Genomic DNA, 15,751 nt, shown 5'->3' on the forward strand with positions numbered 1-15,751 from the left:
TTTTTTATTCCCTTAAAGCTAGCAGATAAATGATCATGAAGCCAGAAGAAATATTCTGACTGACTGACAAAAGAATGACCAACCTTAAATACATTTTAGAACAATTCCAACTCAGGATGTCTGAGTCTCTTGGATTTGTGATATCTGTATGTATCTAGCCATAGCATGAGAAAGAAAGTTTCTTGGTTGAATAAGTTGTAAATACAAGAAGACAAGGCAATTGACAAAATGTCAATTGAAATTATGTTCCCAGAGTGTCTGTGTTTTCCCTGTATAGCATATTCCCATAGGATACCAAGATAAATAAGAGGGTCCCACTACTCTGGTTGCATGAATGCTGTTCTTTTTTTGGGGGTGGGGGGGACTTTCCAAGGGTTTTTATTGTTAGTTGTCATGGAGGAACAGAATATATAAAGTCCTTCCTTAACATTACATAATTGTAATAACTAAGCTTGGTCTGGAAAAAATTGAGAAAATATACCTCTTTTTCTTAGGGAATAAGAAAGCAGGAATATTGATGTAAAATATTACATATATTATCAAACATGATTAGTTTTACTGAACTACTTTCTCTTTTTTTAAATCTTGTTCAAAGAGATGGTTCATGGGTTATGAGTAAAGGAAGGGATATATTCAGAAATCTATTCAGAAGTGAAAACAAAAGGTACTGATAAAAATGATAATTTTTTTAACCTCCCTATTATGCTCCTTTTTTTCCAAATTAGAAGACAAGAGTCACCAGTAAGTGGCAAGGGTAATCTCTGGGTAGATAAAGGACTCTGGAAGGAATAATTCCACTCCAAGGATTTGGAAAGCATTCCATCTCTGTCTGGAAAATATATGGAGTGTGCAGGCAATAAAGCAGAAAACCCTGTCCCAACAGATCCCAGGATCCTTTCAGTCCTGCCGACCCTAGCCCTGTTGGGAAATCCTTCAAGATCCTGCCCTGTTAAGCCTAGGCCATTTCATTCATTCTGGGGACTTACTGACTTATTCACCCTTTATTGTTCAAAATCCAAGCCGGAGTTCAGTGAAGGGCCACAAGAACAGAAAGTATCAGAGCTTAGACAATTAAATCCTGAGTCCTGTCTGTGGACCTGCAGGCCTATTAACATTTTCAGATGTTCAGATGGGAACTAGTTACGGGAACCAAGAACCAATTCCAAACCCCTGGTACATAATATGGTACACAAGGAAACGGAAAAATGGGTTCCAAAGGTAGCTCCTTTTTACAGCCAAGAAAGGAATGAGATGGTAGGGTGGGATCTTCCTACACTAGTAATTGGTCAGAGGGGTAAGCTTAGGCAGGAATTATCAACACATAGTGCCTGTCACCATGCCTACCCATGGGCAATCAGAAATGTAGTTCTCACATTAATACCACAGACTTCCTGTTGAACACTGGTTTCAGCCCTGATGTCCCAGTAGCAGTTTCCAGGAAAGTGGGCCATGAGTTGTCCTTATTCATTCATCCTAAGAATCTTCTCCCTAGCTTGAGAGCACCCTCTACATCCGTTCCCGAACTTCCTTTGGTCCCAAGGATACCATCATCTCTGCAACGGTTGGGCCTCACTGCTGTCCACTGAGTGCCATGCGGAGAAGTTTCATCATTTTGACATATTCAACACCTTCCGTATTCTCTGACAGTCTTCTCAACTCTCGGTTCAGCACCTCCTGAGTAAGAGATATGCCAGGTGTTTCCAACAACCCCAGGACCAGTTTAGCAATCACATCCACTTCTCCTGAGATGGTCTGCAGCTGTGCCCGGACCACAGCAGGGCGAGTCCATACGTAGGAATATGCTGGTGAGACCAAGTCCTGCAGGCGACTGATACACCCCTGTCCCAGCAAAAGGATTCTCTCTACGTAGTCCTCACTGAGGACATCCCTGTCCTCCAGCTGCTCTCTATACATCTCCTCCACCATGGCCTGAAGTTTCTTCACAAGCTGCAGCCTCTGAGCCTTGTCATTCAACAGTCGAATCAAATGCAGCCTGTTGAATTCAGGAAGTTTCTCCAGATCCAGCAGGGCTGAATGGGTGCTGATCCCAGTTAAATCAAACTGTTCTATCAACTCTGGCAGCGTCCTTCCCATCTGGTTCCCTGCAAATCCTGAGCCGTAATTGGTGATGATGTCTAACAAAGCCTCGGGAAGAAAGCCAGCTGAAGCAAAGTATTCCAGAAAGATGTCCCCTTGCCACTTAGACAACTTGCTGCCATCTTTGTTGAGAAGCAGAGGCAGATGGGCAAAGTGGGGTGGCTCCCAACCCAGGGCCCTGTACAAAAGGAGATGTTTGGCAGTAGAGACAAGCCACTCACTGCCTCAAAGAACATGGCTGATGCCCATATGATGGTCATCCACCACACAGGCCAGGTGATAGGTGGGAAAACCATCACTTTTCAAGATCACAGGGTCACCCTCAACACTGGCCACTTCATGCCGGTTCCAGCCATGTACCAGGTCCTGGAAAGTCTCAGCTCCCTCCTCCAGACGGAAGCCGACAGTTGGCTTGGCACCTTCTGCCAATTTCCTGGCCACATGCTCAGGACTCAAGAGCCTGCACCGATTGTCATACCGGGGTGTCTGATGGTTCCTGAGGGCCTCTTTTTTCAGCAGCTCCAGGCGCCGTGGGGTACAGAAGCAATAGTAAGCAGCTCCAGTCCGCAATAGTGCCTCAGTGGCTTGGGCATAGAGCTCCAGGCGCTGAGACTGCTGATAGGGCCCAACAGGGCCTCCACGCAGAGGACTTTCATCAGGAGGAATGCCTGCCCACTCCAACATGTCCTCGATGTTCTCTGCAGCCCCAGGCACCAGGCGGGTTTGATCTGTATCCTCCAATCTCAAGATGAAACTCCCTTTGTATTTCTTGGCAAAGATGTAGTTATACAAGGCAGTTCGTAGGCCTCCCAAATGCATGAAGCCTGTGGGGCTCGGGCGAACCTGACTCTCAACGGTGGAGCTCTGCGGTCCAGGACCCCCACAGTGCCCGCACCATTGCCCCACCCCCCGGGGCGCCCGGGCCAAGCGGAGCTGGAGCAGCCCCAGCAGCAGGGCCGCCTTGTGGGACTCATATCCTGTTCTTAATAGCCACAAACAGAAAGAATGTTTCTGGTCAATCTCCTCTATTCCTATAGTTCCTTATAAGGCATATTTAGTTCACTCAGAAAGCATGCCTGGTTGATTAATTCAGGCTTGGGCCCTTACTGGGGTTCAAATGATCTTAAATGATCATCAATGCTCAAAATAAAAATCACAGAATACGAAGAAATTGGGGGGGGGGGGCGGAATGCTTGCTGCATTGTTCCTGGAACTGTGTTTGAATATCTAACCTAAAAGTTCCAGAAAGTGGTCCCTGAGATTGTGTTTGAACACCTAATTCAACATTAGGTTTGACTTGAACTTACAAGGTCTCAGAATCTCAGCAAGGACACATCTCAAAAACATGCTTAGGTTCAGTCAGAGGATGCTTAACAGAGGAAATGTTGATATATCAACTGCTCCTGATTTCAGCAAATAGGACCAGACAACAAAAAGATTTAATATTTGTATGAGAAGGGTCAAAGCTGGATCAACTACACCAGAAGGTAACAGCACCCAAACTAGGGCTAAAGTTAGATCTCCTCCCCATGACAGAAAGATAGCTCAGTGGTACTTAAGATGCAGCTAGTTCCCCTGCATCATAAAGAGGCAAAGAAGATAGGATCAGGGAAGAAAGCCATCCAGCACCCACAAAGTAGGTAGCAGATCCTTCCTATCAGTTCCTTCTGGAACTATTGTATCTGGCCTCATAGAACCCTTCACTGTGAGGTGATATAGTAAAGGTTGAAGAAAATAGAGGGTGGGTATTTAGTGCATATTCCATTTAAAATACAGAGTCAGAGGCTAATCACTTTCCCTATATGGGAATCCTAATGAGAAACCATACTGTCACTTTAGCCAGTGACTCAATCACAGGACTGCTGATCTGAAGAGAATCTAATAGATTTAGCTCTCTTGGAAAAAATCATCTTAATAATCATAATAATGCAGTGTTATCTAGATCTTTTCACCTCAAGAATAACTAGACCCTCAAGAGGGCCCTCAGCCTTCTCGAAGAGCAATTCAAAAAATAACAAAAAACAAGGGCCAAGTGTCCCCATACAATGCCAGCGTTAAACCCCTAAACGTTGAGTGGTGTTAGGGCATTACCATTACTTGTAGTGCTTAACAGTGGTCACTGTGATTTACAAGGGGAGACTGTTGGCCTCAGTAGACCTGGATGAGATCTTCTCTAAGCTTCCTATTTCTGAGAAGAAGCAAAAAACCAGATTCACTTATGACCCACAAACATGGGATATTGCTAAATATTTTAACCACCTCAACAGAAGGGCAATTTGAGAACTAGACTACAATTTTCTCTAACTTGTGGATATACCTTGTTAACCTGAAAGTTTAGTTAAAGTAGAGGCAACAGGCTAAATGTATACATTTTATTATTCTTATTCTAAATTCCCTTTAAAGTAACAGTGCATGAATTCCACAGAGCCAGTCATTATGATCTGGCTACCTCAAATAAAATTGGCCAGGTTTAAATCTGTTTTAGGACAATCCAAAGTGATTTGTGTCCTTCACGTTTATGGTCTCCATGAGTGATTAACTAGACCATTGGAAAAGAATTTCTTAATTGCATAGATTGTAAATACAATAAGATAACAGAATTTGACAGTTTCAAGTTGAAATTACGACCCAAGATGTCTGTGTTTTCTTTACCATCAACATGCCATAACATAGTATATGTCCACAAAATAGTAAGATATGGAAAATGTCCCATTATTCAGAAAAAGTATCTTAAGTTAAAGGTCTCTCAAGAAATGTTAAGTGAGCCCTATCTGGCTTTTGTTGACATAGGAAGAGGCATTCTCTGAGTTTACTTTAGAGAACAATGATTACTAGTTTCAAGCTCTGACTCTTATTAAAGTCCAAAATTTATATTTAATATTATCATTCCCTCCTTTTGGTCAAAGGCAAGCTGAAGGCTTCACCTGTAGACCAAGAAAGGCATAAAAAAAACTCTAAATAACCAGTAGTGTGAGAGTTATTCTTTATGCAAGTCTGGTCCAGGCTCTTGGGAAAGCTGTTTATGTCTGATGTCATCTTCTCCAGGCCTCTTCAAAATAAGAGGGCATGGTCCACTCAGGAGCAGGGACAAACAAACTGAATTCTTAGTTATTACAGAATTCCTAGATATCACAAAATGCTTTAGTAAAAACGGTGTAATGGAATCTCACATTGGTAACAGTAAGAGACTGATCACAGAAAAACACTGCTGCTTTTAAAATCCTTTTAAACAATGGGAACATCTTAAGGTGAGTCTTAAGTAGTTTACAAAAATTTCTGCACATGCTCTGATTTCAGATAAAAATAATATTAGATTTCCCAGTAAGATTACACAAAAGGCTCACATGTTTTGCTGGTCACTCACTATTGATCACAGAAATTTGCTATAGAAGGAAAAAGCAGGGATATGTGGTATATCAAATATGACAGGATAAAATATCCTTTACTCTTTCCGAATTCAGATAACAGTAAAATTAATGCAGACAACTATAACCAAACTGAAACTCAAAACAAAAATAGTTATGATCCCAAATGCCCTTTACCTTAAACGGCAAGTTTCACTCATCACAGCTTAGAGTCAGATGCAGTTATTTCCACTTTCATGGAGTTACAACAAGCAATAAAGATTTACCAGGACACACACATATAAGGGATTCTATTTAACATCTTTCCTTCTCAAATTTAAAACTTCTCCTGATGTAAAAAACAATTGTTAAAAATCCCTTTTATTTATTACAACTTCTGAGCAAGTCATATTCATTGTTTAGGAATTACATAAAACAAACAAGTTCCTTTCCTAGGACTGATGATCTTGCCCACACAGATGGTTTCCAGGGGTCTTAGCAGTTTTACAAAATAAGGCAAATAGGCACAGATCCAAAGAGGAGGCCGATGCCACTGCTCCTTCCTGCCAACCTACAGGAGAGCTGCTCTGAACGGGCAGAACCAATCTAAATAAAGTTTTCACTTCATTTACTCCATTCTCTCCTTTCCATACACAGTAATCTGTTAACAATCTTAGGTTTCAGCATTAAAACAGTAATCCCAAATAATTTAGTTACAACTTTCAAAAAAAGATAGCCAAATTGTTTTTGCTTTAATCTCTTTAACAGGCAAAGGTGAAAATACCTGGTTTCCTAAATGGCAATTACAAAACATTATAAGACAAGGTTAGCAGGACTGATAAAGCAACATAACTGGTGTTACACAATTTTCCCAACATCTTTTAGTTTCAACAAAATTCAGATTAAGAATTGCTTTGCCTAACACCATTTCTGGATTACAACGGTCACTCAGTTTTTATAATCTAAAAGAAATTCAGAAATACAGTCTTAGAAATACAGTTTTAACACAACAATAACTTCAGACAGTATTATTTGCATTGCCAGAAATTATTGATCTTATTACTTTTAGTAATTAAAACCCTTCAAAGTTAACAATTACATTAGAGATAACAGTATTGTGTGTAACACATACCAGTCATTATGTTAAGCATTTTACAATCATTTTATCATTTTGATCCCATAACAGCAACCATAATTATTTTTACTTTTACAAATCAGGAAATGGGTCAAACAGAGATAAAATACTTTTTTTTCAACTGAACAGAGAAGTGAAGCTTACCAAGGGCAGAGAAGCTGGTGCTTATTCTTGTAGGCAGAGTTTAGGGAATACTGGTCACAGGCCTGATTCATCCACCTCTCCCGTCTCCCACAGCTGCAGAATTTACTGAGCCTGTGGCAGTTTGCAGCTGCTAGGACAGGGTAGGCATAATGAATAGGACCTAAGTGACATCTCTGAGCTTTACCTAGAAGGGTGGGCTACAAGGTGCCCAAGGGCACAGGACTGTTGCAATCACTACCAGTCTGCAAATTGCTGCCCCTACACTTCTCCTACATTCTCCTCTCTATAATTAGATCTGGGATGAGAGGGGTTAACATGAACTCTTATGGTTGCTAAAGAATCCCCGTTCTGAGATATTCCCTTAACTCTGAGAGGGAGTGAGGAATGCTAAGGGATCAGGATTGGGAGGGGGTGCTTTAGCAAAGGGGAGTTCCTGGAGTTACCCATAATCTTAGGAGTAATTTCAAGTGATCAGTTCCCAAATTTTTTATGATCAATCTCACAACATACAAATCTGCTAAAATGACTTTACCTCAGATGATCTGACTTTCCATTGTAATTCCAGGTTGGCCAGACTGAAACAAGAAGAAAAGATCTCAGAGTTTTTTTGTTTGTTTCCCTAGCTGCAGCCCTTAAAAGAAACTGGCTGCCTGCACTTAAATCTTACAAGATAACAGACTCATTCACAGCACTCATGATTCCAACAGAGACGTACACTGACAGACAAATTGACGACAGGACAAATACAAACGGAGCTCACAAAAAAAAAAAAAGCAACACGGAGAGAGAGGGCAATTAGAAGCTTGTTAGTTTGTAGGTGGATTGTAACTGTCCTCTTCAGCACCAGAGCCCTTAAGGCAAAGCAGGGAGAGGGAACCAGGAGAAGGAATGGGGTGGAGGGAGTGAAGGGAAGGACAGACTGGAACCTTTGAAAAAGAAAGGATTTTGCCAGTGCTGAAGCAGCTCCGAGAGTACTAAAGGGAAGAGGTTTTTGTCTTTTGTTCTTGCTCAGCCATGCCAGAAAGCCCAAGATGAAACATTCTGGCTGCTGGCTAGAGGTTTTGTTGGCCTTTAAACTTACTTTGCTTTAAGATAAAATACCTTTGACCAGTCCAAAAGAGCCCTGTGGTGGCCAACATAATTCAGGGCTATCTTTAGTTGATTGATACTAGTGCTAGCAATACTTGTACTAATTTTCCTAAGATTGATCATGAGAGGAGACCTAAGTAATACAGAGCAATTTAATGCCACTTGATCCCAAATCCCAGAGTTAGTTTAAAGAGAATTTGCAGACTTCAACCAAACTAGTGGGAATTCTTTGGAAGCTGGAAATGGAAAGACTCACCCCAACCCCGTCAAGGTCCAAGATTTCAGAAAGAAGAATATTGAAGGTGCCTAATTGTCTCTGGCTTTGGTGAGGTGAAGAGCTGTCCATTCGCTTCCTCAGTTCCAATTCACACTGTCATGGCACCATACTGTTAACCTGAAAGTTTGGTTAAAGTAGAGGCAACAGACTAAATGCATACATTTTTATTACTCTTATTCTAAATTCCCTTTAAAGTAACAATACATGGATTCCACAGAGCCAGTCATTATGATCTGGCTACCTCAAATAAAATTGACCAGGCTTAAATCTGTTTTAGGACAACCAAAGTAGTCTGTGTCTTTCACATTTATGGTCTCCATGAGTGATTAACTAGACCATTGGAAAGGAATTTCTTAATTGCATAAGCTGTAAATACAATAAGATAACAAAATTTGACAGTTTCAAGTTGAATATGACCCAAGATGTCTGTGTTTTCTTTACCATTAACATGCCATAACATAGTATATGTCCACAAAATATTAAGATGTAGAAAATGTCCCATTATTCAGAAAAAGTGTCTTAGGTTAAAGGTCTCTTAAGGAATGTTAAGTCAGCCCTATCTGGCTTTTGTTGACATAAGAAGAGACATTCTCTGAGTTTACTTTAAAGAACAGTGACTATTAGCTTTAAGCTCTGACTCTTACTAAAGTCCAAAATTTATATTAAATATTATCAACCTTAACGTCAGTTAGCTACTAAGATGAGAACTGAGTAGAGAACTGATGTGGATACAAAGGTGCCTTAAAGGTTGAGCCCTGGTTCATCCTCTAAAGACATCCTAAAAGCTCTTGATACAAAGGCTGAGTTGTTCTTTCCCTGGAATCTCAAAGCCTCCCCTTATCTTGGAATACCATAAAACTTCCCTCTTATTCTGGACTGTAGAATTCCTTGTCTCCCCACACCCTGAGTCATAAAGTTTCTCCTGTCTCCCATATTTTGTGTCATCGATCTTCTTCAACCTGTCCCTAAACCTTCAACCCCCATTGGAAACCCTAAAATTACATTATCATCCTGTAGGCTGTGTGTATAAGTCTGGTCCTTTTCCTATATCACAGCCTTTGTTTAGCTCCTTGCTAAATCTCAGGTCCATGTGCTTTTGCATCAACAATGCTCCTTTTGGCTACCAAGATGGTCTAAGCAAATTCATTCACATCTGAACTAGCTCTCTCATCTCTCTCTTCAACATTTGTGGTGCCAAAACTCAGGAGTCCAGATATTAATTGGACTCTGATGATCTTCTCCTAGCCTTGGGATGAGAGGTAAGTGCCCTTTTCTTTATTCTCTTCCCCATATCTTTCTGCTCCGACTGTCTCCTAGCAGTGAGATGTCTGCAGTACTCAGACTCTGCCAGCAGCATCTGAAGCTCCACTGACTTCTGGGCGGTCAGTTGGACTGTGGACCCCCACATAAGGAGATGCCGTTGCACTGGGTTGGTCACATTTTTTCTCCCCTCTTCCTGGGATGTTGGGGAAAGTAGTGAGAGGCTGCTTGGAGACTGCTAGGAGGGGAATTCGAGGAGGAGAATTTAAAGAAAAGAAGTTAGTGTTCTATTGTAACACAGCCAGATGTCAACATAATCTGAAAAAGAAATTTGTGAAGGGGATTTCTAAACAAAACAAGCTGAGTAAGAAATTTGGTCTCCAAAACTTAAAGAAAAGGCATCTTGCTATGCTTGAGTGGATGTTGTTCCCCCTGCACCTTGGTTTTACCCTGTGTTGTTCCTTCCCTTCCACTTTGGGACACTGGGGGAGCCATGTAAGTGGGCCTCCTCTGTGTTTGGTTTTCTTTGGGGGTCCCTGCATCCCAGCTGCAGGGTCTCTGCTCCCCTGTGTTGTTCCCTTCCCCTGTGCTATGTTGGGGGAAGTGGGTTGGCGGGCCTCTGAGCCTGGAAAAACTGCCTAGATGTAAACCTTCTCTCTCTCTCCCTATCCTTTTCTTCCCATCCCCTGTGGGTTATGAATTTTCTAGTCTGCTAAATCTCAAAGATAAAAGAGACAAAGAACTACAGCTCCTCTCCAGCCATGACAGGCAGATGTAGAAGCTTCCCTTGTCTCCTTAACCCTTTCTCTCCCTATGGTTAGGGTCGTTCTCCAAGGACTTGGGAAGGCTTGTAGGTGCCTTTTGGACCTGACCTCTCAGGTCCCATTAGAGCAGACAGTTACAATGCTGTTATGACACTTGTCCTGACCCTCTCAGGCTCTGCATTCAGCTAGTGGAGGTCATGGACCTGGGACCACCTTCCAAAGCACTTATCTGGAAGGGTAAGTCCAATTCTCTCATAGCTAGGGAACTGGGAAAACTGTGGGTGCTCCCTTCCCTCTACATCTCAATACTCCTTATCCCCATGCCCATGCCTGCAGGATCATCTTTCTTTCCTGGCCTGCTGGCCACCGGATCCTTTCATCTGGACTCAGCAGGACTTGGCCCTAGGTTAGAAAAAAAAAAAACGTGATTTTATGGATAATAACATTTTTTTGTTACTATTGGTGATTATGAATCCAGATTTGATTTGTTCATTCAACTAAGTTGGGGTCACCTGATTAGTAATTAATTGGTTCTTTTCAATGTTTAAATACATGATAATTGCTTGTGGTATGGTTATATTTCTGAATTTTCTTACATTGTGTAATTTAGTATTATCAATGTTTCTGGAAAAGCAATTTCTCTTATAATCTAGACGTTGTTACATTAAGAATTGCACTATCCAATTATGAGGTTGCTAACTAAAACAAGGATTTTTGGAACCTTCTAGTCATAAATTCTTATCAAGCCTGTATAGTCTTCTGTGTAGTAGAATTTCTACTGAATAAATTTTTAAAAGACTGGTAAACTTATCACAAAAAGGCTAGTTCAGTTGGGTATGTTCTTGCCTTATGAAAAAAAGCTTAACTTCCTTCCCAAGGTAAACATCTTTTGGTACTTAGGAATTTGTGATTATTAGGAATTTTGGTTTTATAGAACTTAGAAGATTTGTGATAATTAAAAAACATTTTGCACCAACGTGGTTTCCATAAATTCCAATTTTTAAGGTTTCTGGCTAATTTACTTAATGAAAGTTTAGTCATTACCCCTTTTAGAAGCAGGATGAATTGTGAGCTTTTTTGGAAAGGGAAATACTTTTTACAAAGGATTGTTTTGCAAAGTCTTTTTGTGTGATTCTAAAGTCCTACTAAATTTCCATTTACAAGTTAATTTGTTGCAATAACTTGATACTAATAACAATTATATCCAAACCTACTGTGAGTTTTCTAAGTTTCAATCATAAGTTTGTGTGCCCTTTGCTCAGCCTTAAATAGGTGCTTTCAGAGAAATAGAGTCATTGGTTCATGCTTCAGGTATCTGAAAGGGCACTCTTATGAATGTCAGTCTAAAAGGTTCAATGCCTCACTCTAAATTTTTAAATTGGCGGACATAGAAGTGAAAAGTTAGAAACTTAGCAGATCCTGGAGGTTTTGTCATTGATCATTAAAGAATTTTGAAACACCTCCTTACAACTCTGGTCATTCCCTTCCCTTTACTCTAGAGGGTGAATGAAAGGGGATGGGTCAAGATAAAGAATCGAGCAAGTCACTGTCTTCACTTGGTAAGATAGCCCATCTTCTGTCAATAATTTTTATGGGACTTGGAAATGCAATTGATGTCATCTGAAGTGATGAAACAGGATGATGATAAATGCTGGAGAGGATGTGGGAGAGTTGGAACACTAATTCATTGTTGGTGGAGCTGTGAGCTGATCCAACCATTCTGAAGAGCAATTTGGAACTATGCCCAAAGGGCTACAAAAATGTGTATACCCTTTGACCCAGAAATACCCCTTCTAAGACTGTATCCCCAAGAGATCATAAAAATGGGGAAAGATCCCACATGTACCAAAGTATTTATGTCAACACTCTTTGTGGTGGCCAAAAACTGGAAATCAAGGGAATGAATGCCCATCAGTTGGGGAATGGCTGAATAAATGGTGGTATGTGAATGTAATGGAATACTATTGTGCTATAAGAAATGATGAACAGGAAGACTTCAGAGAGGCCTGGAAGGACTTATATGAACTGATGCTGAGAGAAAGGAGCAGAACCAGGAGAACTTTGTACACAGCAACAACCACAGTGTGCAAGGATTTTTTCTGGTAGACTTAGAACTTCATTGCAATACATTCCCAGTGGTCTCTTAAAGCAAAATGCCTTCCACATCCAGGGAAAGAACTATGGAATTGGATCACAGGATGTAGGAGATCATTTTCTTTTGTATTATGTTTTGGTTTGTTTTATGATTTCTCCCATTCATTTTAATTCTTCTATGCAACATGACTAAGGTGAAAATGTATTTAATGGGAATGTATGTATAGAACTTATATAAAATTGTATGCTGTCTCAGGGAGAGAGGGGGGAAGGAGGAGGGAAGGAGGGAGAGGGAGGGGGGAAAGTCTAAATTATGTCGAAGTGATTGCAAAACACTGAAAACAACTAAAATAATAATAATAAAAAAGTTGAGGGGACAATTCTAGCCTCTGCCTAGGATGGGATCCACATGGCTCAGTTTCCCCATTATGTCCCATTGAAAAAGAATGTTTCCCAACTGACTATTCCTGAGTTTGGCTGTGAGGTGGAATTGATACTACATGTTGACAGAACTGTGATGTGTTATCTAGTCATGTCCTTGCTTTTCCTTTTTAAGGCAAATTTCTGTAATCAAGGCAAGTGTAGTCTTAATGGGTAGTTATTCTACACCCCAGTTGAGTAAATTGGTACTCCTGCATAGCCATGTGAAAGATTAAATCCCTGGATTCCAGCTTCTGTTGGGTCAGTGGCTTGCAGAGGTTCTGTCATGCACCCTTTGCCTGCAGTGTTCTAGCCCTGTCTGTTGGCTGCGAGTCTCACGCTTTAAACACCTGCTTGCTTGGTGCCCTTCTAAACCCCTCTCCCCCCAGTCCCGGCTGGTCTGGGGAAACTGCTGCCCTGAGTTTGAGGGCGGCTCCCCCAGAATCCTTGCTCAGGCTGTCCCTGGAGCCCAGAGCCAGAGTCTGGATGAAACACCTGCCTTATTTCAGCTGGAGTAAAGTGGTGCAGGGCTTCAGACGGGGCTCCAAGCAGCTTGACATCCCTACAGCTAACTTTCTGGACCATGTAATAGATAATCTTCCAAGTGATTTTTCTACTGGAATTTATAGTGGTTGAGAGTCTTTTGGAAATGGAGATGTCCATAAAATGGTTTTAACCATAGGATGGAACCCATACTACAAGAATACTAAAAAATCTGTGGAAACAGACATTATACATACCTTCAAATAGGACTTCTAGGGGGAAATCCTTAGTATAGGCATTACTGGCTACACCAGACCAGAGAAAAACTTTAGTTCAATTGATGACCTTATTTCAGCAATTCAAGATGATATTGAAGAAGCTAAGAGACAATTGGATTTACCAGAACTTTTGAAACTCAAAGAAGATAACTTCTTCCCTATGTGGGAAAGAAAGATAATCAATGACCACTGACCAAGTCATTTTATTTACTTGTTCATTTTTTCCTTGTATTCCACTCCTCTTTATCATTGCTGTAGCCTTGTATTTGGTTAGTTTAAGAACATTTTCCCAATAGCTGTGAATTAGTTTATACAATTATAATGTAGGAGCCATTTTATGCTTAATTTAGCATTACCCATCATGCAGCAGTACCAAAAAGATTCATTTAAAAATCAAGACTTTTGGCATATACACAAAGCTCCGAACCCACAACCCATATAACATTGGTAAAAAGGAACTCACCATGAATTCTGGAGTAGTACAGGCCACAGCACAGTGGAGCAAAGGAGATTTCTGTTCCAGAGGGACCTGCAAACCTCTCGCAAAAGGTCCATCACTCTGCGGACGCGGAGCCCAGCCCAGCCCTGCCCTGGCTGCGGCACGGAGAGGAGCAGATCTGGGCGGGCTTAGGGGACGGGATCTCCAGCGGCAGCGCGGGTCACTCCACCCACAGGTGACGGGGGTTGGTGAGAGGGTCTTCTTGGTGGGTCGAGAGGGGAGTGGGGTGCCCCCGTGGCTCGGGCCCCCTCGGGAGGCAGTAGCTGACGCAGTGGCAGACCAGGGCTCCCCAAGCAGGAAAGAGCCTGGATCCATTGTTGAAGGTCTCTGCATACACCCCCTGAGGGAACTGAGCCCAAGAGGTGGCCCTGCCCTGACTTGAGTACCTGAACTTAATATCACACTGAATAGCAGCCCCGCCCCTGCGGAAGCCATGAGGCTGGGAAGCAGCATTTAAATCTCAGACCTCAAGCTCTGGCTGGGAGGAGCAGAAGGCGAGGTGGGTGTGAGGAGAATATTCAGAGATCAAGTCACTGGCTGGGAAAATGCCCAGAAAAGGGAAAAGAAATAAGACTATAGAAGGTTACTTTCTTGGTGAACAGGCATCTCCTCCCTTCCCTTCTGATGAGGAAGAACAATGCTTACCATCAGGCAAAGACATAGAAGTCAAGGCCTCTGTATCCCAAACATCCAGACTAAATATTCTGTGGGCTCAGGCCATGGAAGAGCTCAAAAAGGATTTTGAAAATCAACTTAGAGAGGTGGAGGAAAAGCTGGGAAGAGAAATGAGAGATATGCAGTCAAAGCATGAACAGCAGGTCAGCACCCTGCTAAAGGAGACCCAAAAAAATGCCAAAGAAAATAACACCTTGAAAAACAGGCTAACTCAATTGGCAAAAGAGGTTCAAAAACCCAATGAGGAGAAGAATGCTTTCAAAAGCAGAATTAGCCAAATGGAAAAGGAGATTCAAAAGCTCACTGAAAAAAATAGTTCTTTCAAAATTAGAATGGAACAGATGGAGGCTAATGACTTTATGAGAAACCAAGAAATCACAAAACAAAACCAAAAGAGTGAAAAAATGGAAGATAATGTGAAATATCTCATTGGAAAAACAACTGACCTGGAAAATAGATCCAGGAGAGACAATTTAAAAATTATGGGACTACCTGAAAGCCATGATCAAAAAAAGAGCCTAGACATCATCTTTCATGAAATTATCAAGGAAAACTGCCCTGAGATTCTAGAACCAGAGGGCAAAATAAATATTCAAGGAATCCACAGAACACCGCCTGAAAGAGATCCAAAAAGAGAAACTCCTAGGAACATTGTGGCCAAATTCCAGAATTCCCAGGTCAAGGAGAAAATATTGCAAGCAGCTAGAAAGAAACAATTCAAGTATTATGGAAATACAATCAGGATAACACAAAATCTAGCAGCTTCTACATTAAGGGATCGAAGGGCATGGAATAGGATATTCCAGAAGCCAAAAGAACTAGGACTAAAACCAAGAATCACCTACCCAGCAAAACTGAGTATAGTACTTCAGGGGAAAAAAATGGTCTTTCAATGAAATAGAGGACTTTCAAGCATTCTTGATGAAAAGACCAGAGCTGAAAAGAAAATTTGACTTTCAAACACAAGAATGAAGAGAAGCATGAAAAGGTGAACAGCAAAGAGAAGTCATAAAGGACTTACTAAAGTTGAACTGTTTACATTCCTACATGGAAAGACAATATTTGTAACTCTTGAAACTTCTCAGTATCTGGGTACTGGGTGGGATTACACACGTACACATGCACACACACACACACACACACACACACACACACACACACACACATAGAGACAGAGTGCACAGAGTGAATT

The 15,751-nt window shown here is 41.3% G+C and overlaps 2 pseudogenes; one reads left to right on the plus strand and one right to left on the minus strand.

Moving 5' to 3' along the window:
- Window positions 1-514: 514 nt before the first annotated feature.
- On the minus strand, window positions 515-5,662 carry LOC140507372 (nondiscriminating glutamyl-tRNA synthetase EARS2, mitochondrial pseudogene; annotated as a pseudogene).
- A 7,448-nt stretch (window positions 5,663-13,110) lies between these two features.
- LOC140503526 (riboflavin kinase pseudogene) lies at window positions 13,111-13,578 on the plus strand (annotated as a pseudogene).
- The last annotated feature ends 2,173 nt before the right edge of the window (window positions 13,579-15,751 follow it).

This window comes from Notamacropus eugenii, chromosome 5 (assembly GCF_028372415.1).
Source record: "Notamacropus eugenii isolate mMacEug1 chromosome 5, mMacEug1.pri_v2, whole genome shotgun sequence".
In the NCBI taxonomy this organism is placed as follows: Eukaryota; Metazoa; Chordata; class Mammalia; order Diprotodontia; family Macropodidae; genus Notamacropus; species Notamacropus eugenii.